This window comes from Phoenix dactylifera, chromosome 1 (assembly GCF_051530095.1).
Source record: "Phoenix dactylifera cultivar Ajwa chromosome 1, Ajwa_hap1_PhDact_Kaust_v1.1, whole genome shotgun sequence".
NCBI lineage: Eukaryota > Viridiplantae > Streptophyta > Magnoliopsida > Arecales > Arecaceae > Phoenix > Phoenix dactylifera.
This window is the reverse complement of record NC_143190.1, coordinates 53,241,981-53,261,263: the sequence shown is the minus strand read 5'-3', so window position 1 is coordinate 53,261,263 and position 19,283 is coordinate 53,241,981. Positions and strand designations below refer to the sequence as shown.

Genomic DNA, 19,283 nt, shown 5'->3' with positions numbered 1-19,283 from the left:
TTTTACGACGATGGTTCACACACAATGGATATATGTACAGCACATAAAATTGAAAAAAATACTCGCCTCGCATATGAGATACCCTTCTATGCAGCTCTGGCCTCGGCACTTGACAACAGTCTGCTCGAAGATCCATCGATCTTCGGCCACCACAAATCTGGCCTTCTAATCTCTGATGATATATCTAGCATCTCCGTTGCCTCCAATCTTGCTAACACCGTCGTCAAAGTTCACCTTACGAAAATCAGAGGGTGGGGGCGCCCAAGATACAGATATAGTTCTGAGTGCTATAAGAGCGGAATGAAAGCCTCAAATTCTCCTAGCCAGCAATGCGAAGGACCTCCGCCACATGAGTGAGGCCCAGTCTACCACCAACCTTGGATGCGCACCTTTGTCCTCAAAAACTCGGGCATTTCTATCTAACCAGTAATGATAAGCTAGATAGGCTGCTCTAATCCCTTGCTCCACGCTGTCAGGAAATTCTTTGCCGAAAAGGCTAAATACTGGGCTGGCAACAAACTCTAAAAGAAGACCGAAAAGGCTAAATACTGTGCTCTCCCAGGCTACTCCAGGCACAGGACCCCAGAGGAATCAACCAATTACCATGAAACTAGTTGAGATTACAATCTCAATCGGGATTACAACGAGCCAGAAGTAATTATTCAATTACTAATCACATCCAACGTGAATTAAATTTAAATCCTACGATAATTGTGGGCCTACATCACAAATAAACATCATGAGGATCCAAAAATATTTCTTCACCGAGTCTCCAACTACTAAATCTTAGATTTTTGCGACCTTTATAAAGCTAGCTTCCAAAGCACCCCCATCCATGACCGTCAGGTGGAAATGACGAACAGCAACATCACTGACGGCTGCATGATCAGCCCTATAGATGCATGGCGATATTTATATAGGAAATTCTTTTCAACACGAGATAAGTTGGCTGGCGACGGCGAGGATGTCAAAGCAACAATGGGTGCTTGTAGAAATCCTATTTGTATTTGGGGTGTGCGCCTTGTGCATGATCAAATGAGCAATCCAGTTCAGGACCAGGTCAATTCAAGTCGACGTAGGACACAGAATCCAATCATAAAGCCAAATCCAGATATATGCGAGTGCCATTGATGGGATGGTTGGATTTTACCCTACTAATTAACTCCTCTGGCTGACCAAAACATGCACGTAAAGAGATTGATTGCAAACCAGGAGAACTATTTATAAAGGCGATTGGACAACTTGCATGTTGATCTCACAGTTACAGCTTAAACATACAAATTAAAAGAGCTAAAACATTTCCTTAGCAACAGAGTTTTCACAAATGCACCAAAACCAAACCGCACAGACTCAAAACAGATACAAATGCTGCACATGAAATTCCATACTATAGACTTGACGGTTAATAGCACATGCTGGCTTGCCATCATTTTCTACGTTGCAGTTTCGCCCCAAGAATTCTTTCAAGTTTCGTAATTATTTGTTGATTTGGAATGGCCTTCCCAGACTCGTATTCTTGAATCACTTGGGGTTTCTCATTGATCCGCTGTAACATCGGACATTGTCAGAGAATGTGAAAGAAATCAAAGCAACTCCAATTTAAGGGACAAAGGGAGTATAAAAGGTACCTGTGCAAGTTGTGCCTGAGTCAACTTTTTATCCATTCGAGCCTGCATGATATTCTTCTTGAGCTCCGTTGACCCTCGTTCATCTGATTCAGGTGAAAAGCATAGATACTGTTGCCATCAAAGTATGCTCCTCTTTCACAGCATTAGAAATCAAAGAACAGCTATTATTTAATTGTTAAATTGAAGCACTTCACACAGCGATGAAACACAACATAAAACTGATCAGCTCAACTCTGAAGATGATCTGGCTAGAAACTGCTCAAACGTAAAACTCAAATTTCTCACAAGCTCAGGCTCAGGGTAACCTATACAAAATGACCGCGTTATCTACCCATTGTATGCTTTCAGTAAGAATCTTCAAGCATGCAAACTGCTGCTTCTCTTATTACAGACAAGAGAAGGCAGTTCTGTAATTTCTGCTGGAAAAAAGTTTAGGTGCAAATACTAAGCCTCTTTAATCAATCCCAGCTCCAAGTTTAGGCCTGGTAAGTAATACAGTACCTGATCTGGTTAGAATAATTGTAAGTAGGTTGTAAGTAAGTCCCATCCGAACGAAACACCATCCTGACCTGATACGACCTATTTTCACCCCAATATGAATACTTAGGTCTGCCCCAGGTCAAATTTCAAACCTAAATTTAAACTAACGGCCCAACAGTCCGCACCCATATAATTTTAGAAACAACTTTACAAAGCTAAAGACAAGTTATAGCATACCAAAACCAAGATCCACATCTGGACAAAAAACAATAAGGTTGAGGTGCCACTAACTGATTTGCTGTTTTTCTATTTAGTTGACATGTCAATGTGTACTCAGAATAAGTGTAGTTCCATTCTATATGCAATAAATGCAAAATTGCCCACTATGTGAAACATTGTTAGAAATATCATAATACTTTAACCATAAAAAATAATCATGTTGGTTATGAGACTGACGTGTCATGGGTCTTCTATGGTGCTCGTATATATGGTCCATGTCATTTTATGGCCAACCATCATAGACCATGTATGTTGTGATGGTGATGGGTCTGCTGTGTACAGAAGGTACTCCTTATGGCCAGCCCCATCAAGCAATAGTGTAGATTATAGAATATGATTTAGGTAGAACATTAAATAATTCAGCTATCATATAATATTCTTTTTTGTGTATTTAATTGATCAAGAATATCATACTCGTTAGCACATCAAACTTACAATGTTTTGCAACTGGTCACAAGGAAAGTGGTTGGCTGGTAAGGCAGAAGGTATGATTGCATAACAACCACAGTGCAACATGACATTGGGTTCTTTTCTCAAATCATAAGCTTCCATTGGTTCTTTAAAACTCCATTGTCATGAAAACTGAGAAGACAGTAGAAACATAGAGAAGAATATGAAAATAAGTGGCAGGCTTCCACGTAGCCAAATAGTTCAAGAGGCTATAGCAACACGAAAGGTAGTTCTACTCACTGGTTGAACCTAATGTGTTGTTATGATGCAAGAGTATCTTGGGCATCTTAGGTAGGAATAACATAATCCTCTGGGTCATGGAGCTGGAGAAATGGGAATTTCATCGATTCAATAAACTGTTCAACTGGTAGAACCAATTGCTTTATAATGAACAGCTCACACAGGTTGTATAGGTAATGAATCATACATCGTAGGCCTTATACACCAGATAAGCCCACCAAAATGGATGAGCTCAACAGGAATAATATGGTTTGTAAGCAGAATGTCACTCACTATTGCTTAACAGTAAATTTAAGCAATTGGGAGTTATCATCATCTTTCACTAGTTGAAGCTGAAAACAGGCTAGTTGCCGAAAATCATGTGACCAAGGCTAGAAAATGATAAGGGATGCAATTGCCCGGAGGAAGTAAAAACAATTTAAGAATTCAAGATGTTTGATTGTTAATTTAGTGCTAATTGTTCAGCAGGTGAAATATGTATTAAAAGGCTTCATATATGCTTGATATCTGTCTTTATGCACGTTCCAATACTGGATGATAGCACCAGGATTGCTATGTGCCACCTCTTCATAAAATAAGGACTGAGACTTCTGTTCTTGTTCTTGTCATCTGGTTTTCTAATTGATCAGACAGCTTGTAGCTGGGATTTTACATGGTTTGAATGAGGTCCAGGTCCAGCTTCACCAGGATCTGCAAAATCCATACCCAACCCAGAATTTTGACCATGTGTGTAGCCAAATTCAGGTCCAGCATAGATTGGTTTAGGATCTGCTATACCTTCACCTGTACTTATAGCATATGTGAACTTGTCACTGAGTACTATAAAAAGCATATTTCCTCTTCAACAGAATGGCATGATGAGAACTACATGTATTATCACAAAAAAACCTCACATATATTTTAGCCAGGCATAGTTATTCTTCATCCCATGTCAATCGGCAAAGGCTCTAAAATGGAACCTTATGCATTGGCAGTCTATTCTAAGACATTTGAAAGCAAAATTCCATTTCTCATGCTTGAGATGCCTAGTGAAAGTTCGAAAACACATTGGTTGGAAGCCATGCATTTTCCTGACTTATGGGATGTATTTAATGGAATTAGAATTGCTTTGCCCATTCATTAGCAATGGAAATGACCATAAGAGCATGTGACTTATTGAAATATAGAATGTTCTTATCTAGAACACGCCTATCTGTTGTAGAAGGTTCACACTGTACATAGTGATGAGGCACTCCTCACACAAGTTCACTAAGACTAGAGTTTTATCCTCTTCTAGGAGATTTTCTTCCATAAGACCTTTTTCTCGGTTTTTTTAAGTTGAATTCACCATTAGCGAGCCAAATCTAAAATTGCTGTCAGTACCCGATCAAATCAATAACTGCTTTTAAAAACATCACACATAATCTAGTACTTGGGACTTTCAAACCTGTCAACTTGCGCAATTATCGGTCCAATATTTTCCCACAAATTAACGATTAGATTTCCTTCAACAAGTGAAAATGTGATACTCATTTGAATAGCGAAAAGCAAAATACAGAAGTTGCAATTTCTGTTGATTCAATGGCTTGATGATAAAAAATCCTCATTATGGACCTCATACATTACACATTCAGAATAATATGGAATTGCCAAATAGGTGGGGCTACATATTGATGTACCGCTCGAACTGCCCAATTTGAGCCATACCATATTGTACCAGATCGGAACCAATACAGAACTCATATTCGGGTCGGTACAGGCTCTATACCGCCTCATACCAAGGTGTACTGTCTCGTATTGAGACGGACTGAAGTACAAACCGACCCATACGGAAGTGTACTGACCTGCATCGAGGTATACCGAGATAAAAAATGAAAAAATGGTTCAAGAACTATTCCGGTATAGGATGGATACCATATTATACCAACTTGTACCATACCGAATTGGTAATGTACTAGTATGGTTCTCAGTACTAAGATATGGACTTTGGATGGGACTCTAAAACCATGTTTCACCTTATTAACAAGCAATATCATGCAACTTCTATGAAATGCTGTTCAATATGAAGAATCCTCATGATCTAAGGGTATGCTTTGTTGCAAGGAAAGTTAGTAGGATTTTTTTTGGGAAAATCTTGTTTTTTGTTTGTTTCTTTAATTAAAAATTAACAAATTTGAAAAGTTTATAAATAGTTCTCCAAAAAACATTTCTTTTCCCATCGAAGAGTTCTACTTTTCCTTCACCATGCATTTCCTTGCAACCAAACACACCCTAAGGTCTTTTTTCATAAGAATTCTATTAATGCATATATGAACAGTAAAAAGCAATTAATCAATCATTAGTAACTCCAAGAAATGTAATTAGAAAAATAACTAGTAATATCCCATGTCGAATATCTTTAGATATGAGCAAAGTTTCAGCAAATTTGATGGTGAGAGGAAAACCATGGTCTCAACTTTTGGATGATTAATGGCCTTGGCAGTCTCAAACTACTAAGATGCTAAATTTAGTGAACAATTTCAATTAAATTACTGGTTAATAATTCAGCATTGTAATCCTTGTCATAAGAGCCATAAACAGAATGAAAACAGTAATCTATCCATTACTTTGCTTGAAAATCATGATTATGGAAACAAGAGTCCTACACTTAATGAAAGCTAGATATTACCAACTACAAGTAGAAACTAAATAAGGTAGGATATGATATATGGAGCTTCCAGATGAGAACTAAAAGCAAGACCATGGAATGCCGTACCGGCCCGTACCGGCCGGTACCGAAACCACTAAAAAATCGGTATTTTCCGGTTTTTTAGTCGAACCGGCCGGTACCGGCCGGTTCGCATCGGTACGATTTTTTTTTGGTAGAACCACAGCGCCTCGCGCTGTGGTTTTTGAAACCACCGCGTACCGGCCGGTACGGTACCGGTACCGGTACCGGCCGGATCGGTACCGTACCGGACCGGCCGGACCGGTACCGTCCGGGCCGGACCGGTACCGTCCGGGCCGGACCGGTACCGTCCGGGCCGGACCGGTACCGGACGGGCCGGACCGGTACCGGACGGGCCGGACCGGTACCGGACCGGCCGGACCGGTACCGGACCGGGCCGGACCGGTACCGGACCGGGCCGGACCGGACCGGTACCGGACCGGACCGGACCGGTACCGTACCGGACCGGCCGGCCACCGGTACGCCGACCGGTACCGGTACGGCGGACCTTGAGCAAGACGCTAGTAGCATTTCATGGAAGAAACAACGCAACACCCATTCACTTATATTAGAGGTGTATTTGATGACCCGTTTGTTGATGGAGAGAAACCAGCTACTAATGAATCTGGACGAGCATACTAACAGATTCTACAGCTTATATTCCCTTCAGTAAGTCTGTACTTGTATAAAGGTCAACGTAATACCTTTCTAGGACTAATTACAGCTTATATTCCCTTCAAGACTAGCTCAAACTAAAGCTCAAAAGGAACTTGCAGTCAGATGTCTTTGTTAAGGCCTAGGACTAATTACTGACGCTTGTCACTGTGATCAAGACTAGCTCGAACTAGAGCTCAAAAGGAACTAACAGTCAGATGTCTTTGTTTAAGGCCTTTTCTATCACTACTTTGAAATTTACAATGGTCCACTGTTGATTCGATCGGGGGAAAGGAATAATTTCCTCAACCCGGTCAACTTAAATATCTCAAAAGAAATTTAGAAAAAGGTAGAAAAAATAGTGAAGGTAGTGTTTACATGCCATTTTCTTTCATTGATCATTGATAACCCCAAAACTGAGGTACTTTTGCCTCTAGTTATAATGGTGGAGTATGTCCTTGCACAATCCGGATGGGATTTCTCTCCTAATTCGAATAGAAATAGCTTTCCAAAAATAAACATACCAGTAGAAATAAACACGAAAAAGCTAAAATCCTCTACTTAATTGATCTCGACTCCTGCATCAACTTTACATTCTGTCGCTCTACCTAATTTTTCTCGAATTGGAAGATATACCTAGTCAAAATCTTTTCCATTAAGAAATTTTTCGATTTCATCAACACGTTTCAAAGCCCAAATGATAAAATTTGAGTCAACCGCTAGGGGCACGACCCCTCTTAGGAGGTGGCACCACGTTGTAGATCTCGAAAAGTTACCGAATTTCAAAAAAAAAAAAAAAAAAAAGATCATCTCAATTGGGGATCGTATGACCAAGTTATGGCCTCCGAAAGTTTGGCGCGCAATTCGATTTCTCGATGTGGTAGATTTCACTCTTAGACTCTGTTCAGCCTTACCGATAATAGCCAAAGTAGTCCACATCAAGTATGGTGATCCTTCTGGATCAACTTTAATATAAATCCTCTATTTATTTCTTTTTGTACATGCCCAATTTGTAGATGTACTGTTACAATGCACATTCCAAACTCTATATAGGTGTATTTCACTAGATTGAACTCAAAACTCCAAAACATTGCTCGGGGTCGTCATGAAACAAGCAAAAAGATGTTTTCTTATGCCTCCATTAAAAAGGTACTGCCAAGTCAAGTTTCATAGAGTTGAGAACACCTGTTTGCAATAGTTATCAAGATCCCTAGAATGTCCAATATGTTCCTATATATTGGTAGTACTTAAGATTCTAGATATTGCACTCAAGGTAGTTATTTGTTTGTACAAAATAAAGATAGAAGGGCTACAAAATAATTAAACAACAAAAGGGTGAAGAAGAATGTTGCATAGTACATGATATGGAAATAATACAAATGACTACTTGATTAGGAGCATAATTTAATCCCGCATTGTCATTCAGACTGTTTATAAAGTAATACTTCAGATTATAATCATAACTCCCTGCAGGACTAAAAAATGTGAAGAGACAATTAATGTTTGCAAAGAAAGCATAACACAAAATCCCTATATAATGGAATATGGAATGGAATGAAGGAAATAAACTAAATTCTAGCAACAAGAGACAATGTTTTAGCATGTCAAAGAAAAGTTAATTAACATGATTCTGCAGTCTCCTTCCCTCTTCTCTTTTAGACCAACATTACGCATTATGATTGGCAGAGAAGGAAAAAAAGCAAGACATGTTAATTAGGATGCAAAACTCTGACATGGGAAAGTTAAATCAAAAAATTAATCTGCAAATTAGAATAATAAAAAGAAGGCGATAAAGAACCAAATACAATGTTTGCCACTAAGCTAAGAGCACTTACGAGAGAGATTATCTGATTCCTCATCCAGTTTCCTTGTGTTTAAAGTTGTGCTGCTAGAAGCAGCCTTGTTTGTACCAGCATTAGCTACAGGAATAAAGAAGAGTAAAATTAAACCTATAAGTCTGACATCCTGTTATAGTTTAGCTCATTAGATATTCTGGATATCAAGGAATACATTATTTGAAAATGGACAATGCACAGCAGCAAAACAGAGAATCATTTCACAACTATCATAAGCATACAGCTACTATCTTCGGTGTGTAGAATTTGAAAGTTTTGAAATAATATGGAGAAATATTATCTTAACAATATTATTGCCAAAAAATAAAATTTTGTGCACCAGTGCATAAGCAACTACACTCAATTGAATAAACAAAATTCTTGAATTGACTGCCAAACAGAACACTTTCACATGAACTCTTAACAAGATAAAAGTATAAATCTTCTTACTTGTATTAACAATCAGGGCATAACAATCCTGGGGGCATATGGTGATATTAAGAAAAACAATAGTACTTTTAAAAGACAAATACATGTGAAATTTCATGAGGGTATAAAGTTAGAACTTCAACAGTAGGATGAGCAAAAGCTGATATCCAACAACAAAATTGAAGAGCTAACAATAAACATGACATTTCCAATAATAAATTAATGATGATGAAAAGGTTTTGGGACTTAAGATGGAAAAAAAACAGGAGAAATGTTGGAAACTCTCCCCAATCAAATGTTTACAATACAGAACAACAATTTTCCATATGTCCAATTCAAACTTCATTTTCATAAATGGATTAAAATAATCAGCAACTGCCTTTAAATTCTTAGCAAGTTCTGGGTTGATCAGCTTCCCCTTTAATTTAGAGGAGAGAAAGCCTCTGACTTTGCATTTGGGTAGCCATTTTCCTTCATGATTAAAGATAACACTTTGAATGAATTTGAATATTCTCAAAGAGTTGAGACTGAAAATTGGCTACTTTTGATTGGGTAGAGAAGAATTTACTCCCGAAATTCAATCCTAGTGCGCTGCTCTTGGTCAAATCTTTTTCCCCACTCGATACCCATAACTGAAAGAAATGTTAAGAGGAGTAAATCATAGTAATATGCTGACAATAACCTATGAACCATCAATTTTATCTTCTTCCTGTGTGCCTGTTTACTTTACAGAGAACCATTGCCAACAGTTAGGCTCTATTTGGTTGCTGGGAAAGTGAAATAAAAGAAACTATATTGGAGAAGTCCATGAACAGAAAATCAAAGGAAATCCATCAAGAGAAAATCGGCAATTTTATCCTCTTTTCAGTTGTTTGGTACTGGAACGAAAATCCACAAAGAGAAAATCAAAGGAAACATATAAAACCCAAATTTTCACTAACAAACCTGAAATTTTTCTTCTCCAGAAGGTAGGTAGTGATTTTAATAGAAAATAAAGGTAAATAAGTGGTTCAAGATAATATGTAACAATTAGGACCTCACCTAAAAGTGCTAGCTAGAAAGTGTTAGGTATTATTTGAGCTCGTTAGCCTGTATATATAACCAAGAACTCTCTAATGCATAATTAATGTGGGGACTAAGCATATGCTATCGCTGGTTCTTATATACTCCCCATTTAAACCTTGACGTCCTCGTCAGGATCCAAATCCAACCAAATCCTATCATAATCGGTCCATGGTTAGCTCCAAATGGGCCCGATCCCCTTTGATACAATTTGCAATGTCACATACTTCACCCAAGAAAGTTAGCCGTAAAGTCTCATTTTAGTTCATTACCCTGTACGCAAACCTGCTAGTGCACAACCGATGGACAAAACACATGCCCGGACAGATCCTCACACATAACCACTTTCAAATTTCGTCATAATTTTCCTTAATAAAATACCTAATTTTCTTTTTCTCTCTTTCTTCTTAATTTTCTTTTTTCTTCCGGTGATGTATCTTTGTTTGCTTTCAGTTGTTTGGCAACCAAAAAGAGCATAAACCAAAAAAGGGAAAAAAGCTCCAAAATCACAGAATAAGAAAGCAAGTAATCAAACAAAAAAAAATCTCATATCGGGAAAGAAGAATCTATTTTTCGTATACAAATTGTTCTCAGAAATCACCCAAAACCTAGGAGAACTCATTGCATCAACTAGAAACTTGGAATCAAAGTCCGAATGATATTCCATTATTTTCAACAGAAAAGAGAGAGGCATGCAAAACAAAGAGATGAAAGATAGAAACCCTAGCATCCATGGCAATCAAATAGAAAAGAAGGGAAGGTTAGAATCGCATACACTTCTTTACCGTGTCGATCTCGGCTCCACTACGTCGGGCGGCGTTGACAGCCTTCTCGTCCTTCTTGGCGGCGGCGTTGGGGCCTTCTTGCGGATCACGACGGGCTCCCAATCCTGGGTGATCGGACCAATCCCAGCCCTTACGCCCCTCCCCGATCGATCGCTAGATCCCTCGCTTCGATCGATGGCTCGCACCCGAGGCTATATAGAGAAGGGGACGAAGGCGGTCGGAACTCGAGAGATAAGGGAAACAGGGGAAACGGAAGTTGGGAAGCTCCAAAGGTTGCCTTTTGGAGGCATTTGGTAGGGGTGATCGGTGACGTGGACGAAGACGATGAGATCACGGTATTTGGTTGTACCATGAAGATTCTATGAGATGGTGTTCCTAAATCACCTTCACTTTTCAAATCACCATCCAATTCGATAATAGGATACCCATCCATAGCTTCTTTAAATGTCCCGCTGATTGACTACTACATCTAGGGATCCCGAAAGAGAGGTTTTTCTTTCTGGTTATGAAATCGTTGGGGTTGAAAAGCAAGTCGATGATGCCATAAATCAGCCAGAAGTGGTATACTATTAAGTAGTAAAGTTAGAAGTGGTATACTATAAAGAAAGTTTCGTACATGACGTAACCCCTATTCATATTAGGAGGAGGGGTAGTTAGTTATCTCGGCATCGCGAAAAGCCCCAAAAAGCCATTGTGCGCGCTTCGGTCCGAAAGAATTGGTATTCTTAAGAAACCTCATCGTACCTGCCAATATAGTATGGATAAAGTCCACCTCACTTACGATATTTTTCAGAAGATGGGAAATCATCCGGCGATTGCATTTATAAAGTAGGTTCAATAGAGCTCCGCTTGTCAGCAATTCTTGCTACTTCCACCTGGACTTTCAAGTCAGCAAAACCTAGTTTGATGTTGAATCTGCTTGAATAGCACCTGCCCAACAAGGACTTCGATGGGAAAGAGCCTTGGAAACTCAAGAACAAGGTAAGATAGAGAAGAAAGCTAGTACCAAGTTTCGAAAGAGATCCGGAAAATATGCGTTGTCCAACATACATATGTAGGAAGGGACGCCTTAGGCTCGGCCCATCACAAGCTTGCAAGCTTCACATGGCGATTCTTCTGCTACACACCTCTATGTAGCTAACGCATGCAACCAGTGCGCACGGATGATCGTAGCGTTGGAACTGAACACTTAGGGCGATGGAAAATGCAATTAGATCGTCACTAGGTCCCTTGGCTATGGGATCGCACTCCAGTACCCAGCAGAGATACTGACCACCAACCAAATCACGCATAACACCTCGTGAAAGAAAGGAGAACGAAGAGGAAGAAAGCAGTGGCTCGCGGCTGTTGGAAGTTGGTCCGGAAGACTAGGAATTCACTCTCACAGCACCACCATAAGGAGCTTGGCGAGTGGCGGTTAAGTCGCAATGCTGTCTCCCCTAGTATAATAGGTCTGTAGAGCCACCATTTTCGCCCTTGTGCGTTAGAGCGCGCTTTAGTACGTTTTCCTAGCTTTTATTTCTTGCTTGCCTGCTTACTTGCTAGCTGTCATGGACTTAGCGGTCTCAACGTGGTCCGTGCAGCACAAGTGCCGGCCTGCTCGTCCAGCTTTAATGCAGCTAACTCAGCCGCTCAAGGCATAAGCAACATTATTCAACCATCCTTGAGATCAAAAATCCAAGATCATCCTTATTGGGGGAGCGCAGCTTCCCCCCCGAGTGCATGAGAACCTTGCCGTCAGAGGACCGGATGGCGGCCGACCTCGGACGGCCGAGCTCGGTGCCCGACCCCGGAACATCCGACCCGAAGAGCTCCCGGCCTTGGAAGTCCGCCCTCGCCGCCCACCTGCCGCGGTTGCATCCTGTCAAAGTCTGGTCAGGGGCCATACCCTGCCACCGCCTCCGGCATTTAATGCGCATGACCTCTGCAAACCCCCGACTCACTCAACAATTAATGTGTATCCCCGACTCACTCAACAATTAATATGTATCTCCGACTTACTCAACAATTAATGTGTATCGCCGGCTCACTCAACAATCAATGCGCATGGCTCCTGTTATCTACGGATCCTCAGTCCTCCATGGCAAATCGGCTCGGCAGCATTCAGCCAGCCATGACAACTCTCTGATCCCGGCCTCACCTCCGACATCGAAGCATTAATTCACCTGATCGCGCACCAACTCGAGCGACGTGCTAAGCCGTACGGCGACCTCGCCCCATCACATCATAGGTAATCCGACCCCCCTATAAAGAGGAACCCCTCCTCAATGGGGGTTGGACACAGAAGAAAGGAAGCAGACCGCTTCTTCCCTCTACCTCTCTCCTAAATTTAAACCCCCTCTAACTTAAGCATCGGAGGGCCGGCGCCGGAAACCCCGGCCACCGGCTTTTTGCAGGTCCCCCCCTCCACGGAGGACGCCGCTCGCCGATAGATCGCCGCCCGTCGGAGGTCGCCGAAGCTCCTCCTCCTCAGTCGACGGCCGCCCCCGGGTCCAATTTCCAGCAACAGTTGGCGCTAGAGGAAGGGCCCGAGTCGCGGTCATGAAGTTGAGAAGTAAGGGAGCCTCCAATGCTTCCCGGCGTCCCCCGCATAGTCCTGGACACTCTGTCCAGAATTCGCCTTCTCCGGCTGATCCGGATCCCCGAGTTCTGCCGGAATAGTTCAACGCTCTGGTACAACAAGTCCAGGCCTCAGCCGCCACCGTCCAAGTTCTGCGGCGCGAGGAAGCCCTACATACGCTTACCCCGCAGGCCCAGGTCCCACCGGTGCTTCCTCCGAACGGCCCGATTTTCCAAGGCCAGAACCTTCACGGCTCTTTCAGAGCCAACAACGAAGAGCGAGTGTCTCCCCGGAGAGAGCTGCCGGGGGAATCTTTAGACAGAAGACCCCAGCTCTTCGAAGCTGAGTCGGCACCGGACCACCGCGAGCCGGAACAAACTACGGTGACAATTCCCCGGGCTGGGGAGCTCGACAGGAAAGTCGAGAACCTGGAGCGCCAGATTGAAGCGCTCCGCAGCAGGAAGGCAAGGCATGAGGGGGACTTTGAATTCACCACCAAGTCCCCCTTCTCCCGCCAGATTGAGGATGAGCCGATCCCCTCGAGGTTCAAGATGCCTCCAGTGGAGCCTTACAGCGGAACCACCGACCCCCTCGACCACCTGGAAAGCTACCAGGCTCTCATGGCACTGCAAGGTTCCTCGGAGTCCGTGCTCTGCAAGGCCTTCTCAGCGACCCTCCGAGGGACAGCTCGGCTCTGGTTTTCCGGGCTGAAGCCAAGCACGGTGTCCTCTTTCGAGCAGCTCGGCAGACAGTTCGCCACCAACTTTGCTGCCAGCCGACACCAGCGGCGGACGTCGGAATCCCTCCTAGATATCAAGCAGAAGGAGGGAGAATCTCTCAAGGAGTATCTTGACCGCTTCACCGCCGCCACATGGGAGGTTTGCGAGCTCGACCAGTCAATAGCCATGTCGGCACTAAAAACTGGGGCTCGTTCCTACAGATTTCTCTTCTCTATCGAGAAGAGCTTCCCTGCCGACTTCACCGAGATGCTGGCCCGAGCTCGGAAGTATGCTAAGGCTGAGGAGGCTATCGCCTCCAGGCGGGGTACAACTGAACAGGCTTCAAAGAAGCAGAAGAAACGCCGCGAGGAGCGCGGCTGTCAAAGAAGCCGGTCCCCCCGCCGAGAGAAGAACCTCCCCCGGCTGAGAAGCCCACCTCGACAGCGGGGACAGCTTCGACCGAGGTCCTCGTCTCGGCCGGGGTCCCCATTACGACCTCGAATGCACCTGGGGAGGTACGAAAATTACACACCTATCAACGCACCCCGGGCCGAGATTCTGATGGAGATTGAAGGCCGAGATTTTTTCCGACCCCCGCCTCCTATGCGGGACACGGGAGTCCCGCGCAATCCCAGGAAGTACTGTCGCTTCCACCGAGACCACGGGCACGACACGAAGGACTGTTTTCAGCTCCGAGATGAGATTGAGGCGCTTATTCACCGCGGAGTACTCAATCGGTTCGTAAGGAACCAACGTGGGGAAAGAAGGCCGGTGGAAAATGCCATACCGCCTGAAAATTCGAATGACAACAGGCCCATCGCCGGCACCATCAATGTAATTGGAGGGACCTCGGCTGGAGAGCCCGCCCAGGAAGGAATCCCCCCAAAGCGCCAGCACACTTCTGAAGCCATCTCGTTCTCGGATGAGGACCTGGAAGGGGTTGAGACCCCTCACGATGACGCTGTGGTCATCTCTATGATTGTAAACAAATTTGATGTAAAACGTGTCTTGGTTGACAATGGAAGCTCAGCTAATGTTTTGTATTACCACGCCTACCAAAAAATGGGGTCAACAGGAAGCCAGCTTTGGAAAATAAATGCCCCGCTGGTCGGATTTACTGGAGACTCGGTCCCGGTCGAGGGCGAGATCAGCTTTCTTGTGACGGTCGGCCTCGCCCCCCGAGAAAGTACAGTAAGGACGGACTTCCTTGTGGTCCGCCTACCCTCGGCCTACAACGCCATCCTCGGACGACCAGGGCTAAATGCCCTTCGGGCCGTGGTCTCAACTTGTCACCTACTCGTGCGATTCCCTACCAACCAAGGGGTAGGCGACGTCCACGGGAACCAACTGATGGCTAAACTGTGGAGTGATTGATTGAAACCCTATTTGATTTTGATGAGCTCAAAGCATTTGAGTATATCTTATGTTTTACTAATGAATTCAATTGAGTGTTTCAGTGAAAATCTTGTCTAAGTGTCTCTAGATTTGGTTCAAGATATTTTGGATAAGTTAAGAAGTGAGTTTGAACCAAAGTCTGAGACTCGAGTCGACTCCAGGATATTACGAGTCGACTCCAAGCGTATCAGAATCACTGGCACGGGCTCGAGTCGACTCCGGTCCATTACGAGTCGACTCCGACTGAGAACAGACAGATGGACAGAAGGACACATCTTAAAACCTGTCAGCGAGTCGACTCCCGAAGTGCGCGAGTCGACTCCGATGCTTACCGAGTCGACTCCGGAGTAGTATGAGTCGACTCCAAGGAGTTACAGACAGAAAAGTCAGAGAGCGTTTTTCGACCCTGAGATTCGAGTCGACTCCGATGGTTGGCAGGTCGACTCCAAAGAAAGCGCGAGTCGACTCTCAGTGGTACACAAAGAAAAAGTCAGAGAGCAGTTTTCGGACTCTGAGATTCGAGTCGACTCCCGCAATGCCCGAGTCGACTCCGAGACATCGCGACCCCAAAAAGACAGAGGACCGATTTACTGTCTCTGAACGCCGAGTCGACTCCAAGACAGCACGAGTCGACTCCAAGGCAGCGCTCCACCAAAAAGACAGAAGGCCAAGGTTCGGAAACTGAGAGCCGAGTCGACTCCAGAGAATTTCGAGTCGACTCCAAGACTGGACGAGCCAAAAGACAGAAGATCGGGAGTTCGGGCTCTGAGCGCCGAGTCGACTCCCAGGATTAACGAGTCGACTCGAGTGGACCAAGTTCAAAAATAGATCCACGGACTCCATGGGATGAGCCGACTCCGAAAATGCCAAGTCAGCTCCAGAAGTTGGCGAGTCGACTCCGGGTCAAGTCGAGTCGACTCCCAGTCGAAGAGGCGACTTTAATTCAAATCTGGAACAGTTGCCGAGTCGACTCCAGAAAAGCATGAGTCGACTCCCGCTACAGCCGAGTCGACTCCTGATCGCGCGAGTCGACTCCAACCCACCAACGGACATATTGTCAGGCTGTGCAGAGTGTGCAGAACGGGCAGAAAAAGGTCTCTAACGGCTAGTTTCCGTAGGGGATGGCTTAAATAGCCACAGAGGACTGTAGCAAGGCAGGAACAACTATTCCACTCAAAGAAATCAAGCCTTCAATCTCTGCAACCTGTTCTTCAACGAAAAAGAGGGAAGAGCGGCATTAACTGCATCCAACTACTTCTTTCCAACATTGAAAGAGCCTCCTCCTGCATTCAAGTCGACCACACATTCAAGAGGAGACCCGAAGTTCGAGAAGCCCTACTCAACTCCAACTCAAACGTGTTTGAGGGCTTCTAACTTCTCTTCAGTTTATATTGTTATTTATCTGCTTTTTGAGAAGCTGTGTTTTCTGTCTGTCCCTTTTATTTACAACTTGTCTTTGCTTGGTTCAATCGGGGGATTGAATCAAGGGTGTAGAGGTTTGTTGGTGAGCCGAGTGTAAAACCAACGTGTAAGGGTTCGATTGTGATCCCGGGAAAACAATCGGGGCGGTTCTAGTCGGTGAGCCAGGAAAAACCGACCGAGTTCGTTGTGAGCTCGTAAAACAACAAGTTTGGTTGTGAGCTTGTAAAACAACCGGCTGTAATCCTAGGGGTTATAGTGAATTCCCAAGTGAGACTTGGGGAGTGGACGTAGGAGCAAGGGTTAGCTCCGAACCACTATAAAAGGCCTTGTGTTTGTGATTGTTTGTCTCTTTCTTTACTCTCATTTCATTCACAGCATATAGCAATTAATTAATCATCTTGGTAAAGCATTAATTAGTCATCCTCAACGTTTTTAAATAGCTAAAGTATTTTAAAACCCAATTCACCCCCCCTCTTGGGTTGTCTATCTGGGCAACAAGTGGTATCAGAGCCTAAACTCTTCTACCTTAGAGTCAAAGATCAAAATGACAACCCCATTTGGATCTTCCCACATTGAGGGTCAGTCCACCCAAAGACCCCCTTTCTTTAATGGATCCGACTACTCATATTGGAAGGCTAGGATGAGAATATTTATCCAAGCCCAAGATTATGAGATGTGGACCATTATAGTGAATGGACCATACATCCCATCCATCTATGTAGAGGGTGTCAATGTACCCAAACTAGAAAAGGATTGGGATGACCATGACTTTAGGAAGGCACAACTCAATGCGAAAGCAATGAATGTGCTCTATTGTTCACTAGATAGGAATGAATTCAATAGAGTCTCTACTTGCAATTCTGCAAAAGAGATTTGGGATAGACTTGAAGTGACCCATGAGGGCACGAATCAAGTCAAAGAATCCAAAATAAATATATTGGTTCATAAGTATGAACTATTTAAAATGGATTCTAATGAATCAATCACATGCATGTTCACTAGGTTTACTGACATTGTCAATGGCCTAAAAAGCCTTGGCAAAAATTATACTAACAGTGATCTTGTCAGGAAAATTCTTCGCTGTCTACCAAGGTCATGGGAAGCCAAGGTGACGGCAATCCAAGAAGCTAAGGACTTGAACAAGCTCCCACTTGAAGAGCTCCTTGGATCCCTAATGACTCACGAGCTAACAATGAAGCAGCACAGCGAAGAAGAGTCCTACCATAAGAAAAAGGTAATAGCTCTTAAATCTACATCATCTAACAAAGATCTGTCTTGCAGTAGCAGCAGTGAAGAAGAAGATCATGAGGGAGATGATGATGAGGCTCTCCTCGTGCGCAAGTTCAGAAAATTCATCAACAACAAGAAGTCCTATCATCAAAGGAGAGGACCCTCAAATTCCTATCGAAAGGATAAAGGTAAGAAAAGGAAAAATGAGGGGATTGGGTGTTATGAGTGCAAGAAACCGGGGCACATCCGAGCTGAGTGTCCCTTACTAAAGAAGGGAAGCAAATACAAGAAGAAGAAAGCTCTCGTCACCACCTTATCGGACTCCGACGCATCATCATCATCATCGGATGATGAACAAGAAGAAAAGGCCAACTTTTGCTTCATGGCCAATGAGAATGAGGTAACGTCCGATACACATCTTGATTTTACTTTTGATGAACTTTATGATGCATTTAATGAATTAATGATAGAATATAAGGCTATAAACCTTAAGAACAAAGAGCTAAAGCTAGCTAATCAATCTTACTTATATAAATACGATAAATTAGTTAAGGATAAGGACTCTATCACCAAAGAAAATTTAGAACTTAAGACAAGCAATCAACTTTTAACTAAAAAGACTAATACCTTAAGTAAAGATAATGAAAAATTAACTAAGGAAATTTTAGAGCTTAAAAGCCATAAACAAATCTTAAACAAGGATCTCACAAAAGAACTAAATGATCTAAAAGCAGAAAAACAAACACTAACTAAAGAACTTGAAAAATACAAACCTTTGGTAGAAAAATTTACATATAGTTCTGAAAAATTAAATATGATACTTAATAGTCAACGAGCGGTATTTAATAGAGCGGGTTTAGGGTATAAACCTAAAAATAAGCAGAAACTTCTTAGTAACTTCTTTGTTAAAGCAGGAGAAAGTAAAACTAAGAAAATAACCTGCTTTTGTTGTGGAACTCTAGGACATAAAGCAAATGTGTGCAATTATAGAAAAGAAAAAACAAAAAGAAAAATTAAAAGGGTATGGGTTCCAAAAGGAACCAACATGACTAACCATGAAGGACCCAAGAAAACTTGGGTACCTAAGATTATATGATTTGCTTGTGTAGGAGTGTCTTGCAGCCAAGGTCAACAAAAATTGCTGGTACTTGGACAGTGGCTGCTCAAGACATATGACGGGTGACAAGGATCAATTCTTCACCCTTGAAGCTAAGAAGGGAGGTGCTGTGACTTTTGGAGACAACAACCAAGGTCACATCATTGGTATAGGTAAAGTACAAATTACCCCTTCTACTTTTATTGATAATGTTAGATATGTTGATGGTCTTAAGCATAACTTATTGAGCATTAGCCAACTATGCGATAGAGGTTATAACGTTATGTTTAAACCATCACTATGCATCATAACAAACCCAAATGATAATAGTTT

The 19,283-nt window shown here is 43.0% G+C and overlaps 1 pseudogene across 1 annotated transcript; it reads right to left on the bottom strand.

The window, feature by feature from the left end:
- Positions 1–1,218: 1,218 nt before the first annotated feature.
- On the bottom strand, positions 1,219–10,961 carry LOC103706911 (multiprotein-bridging factor 1a-like; annotated as a pseudogene). The gene is made up of 5 exons (XR_016398114.1): positions 10,878–10,961; positions 10,519–10,719; positions 8,253–8,336; positions 1,629–1,711; positions 1,219–1,546 (listed from the first exon to the last, which is right to left on the bottom strand). The product of XR_016398114.1 is annotated as a multiprotein-bridging factor 1a-like (transcript).
- Positions 10,962–19,283: the final 8,322 nt, after the last annotated feature.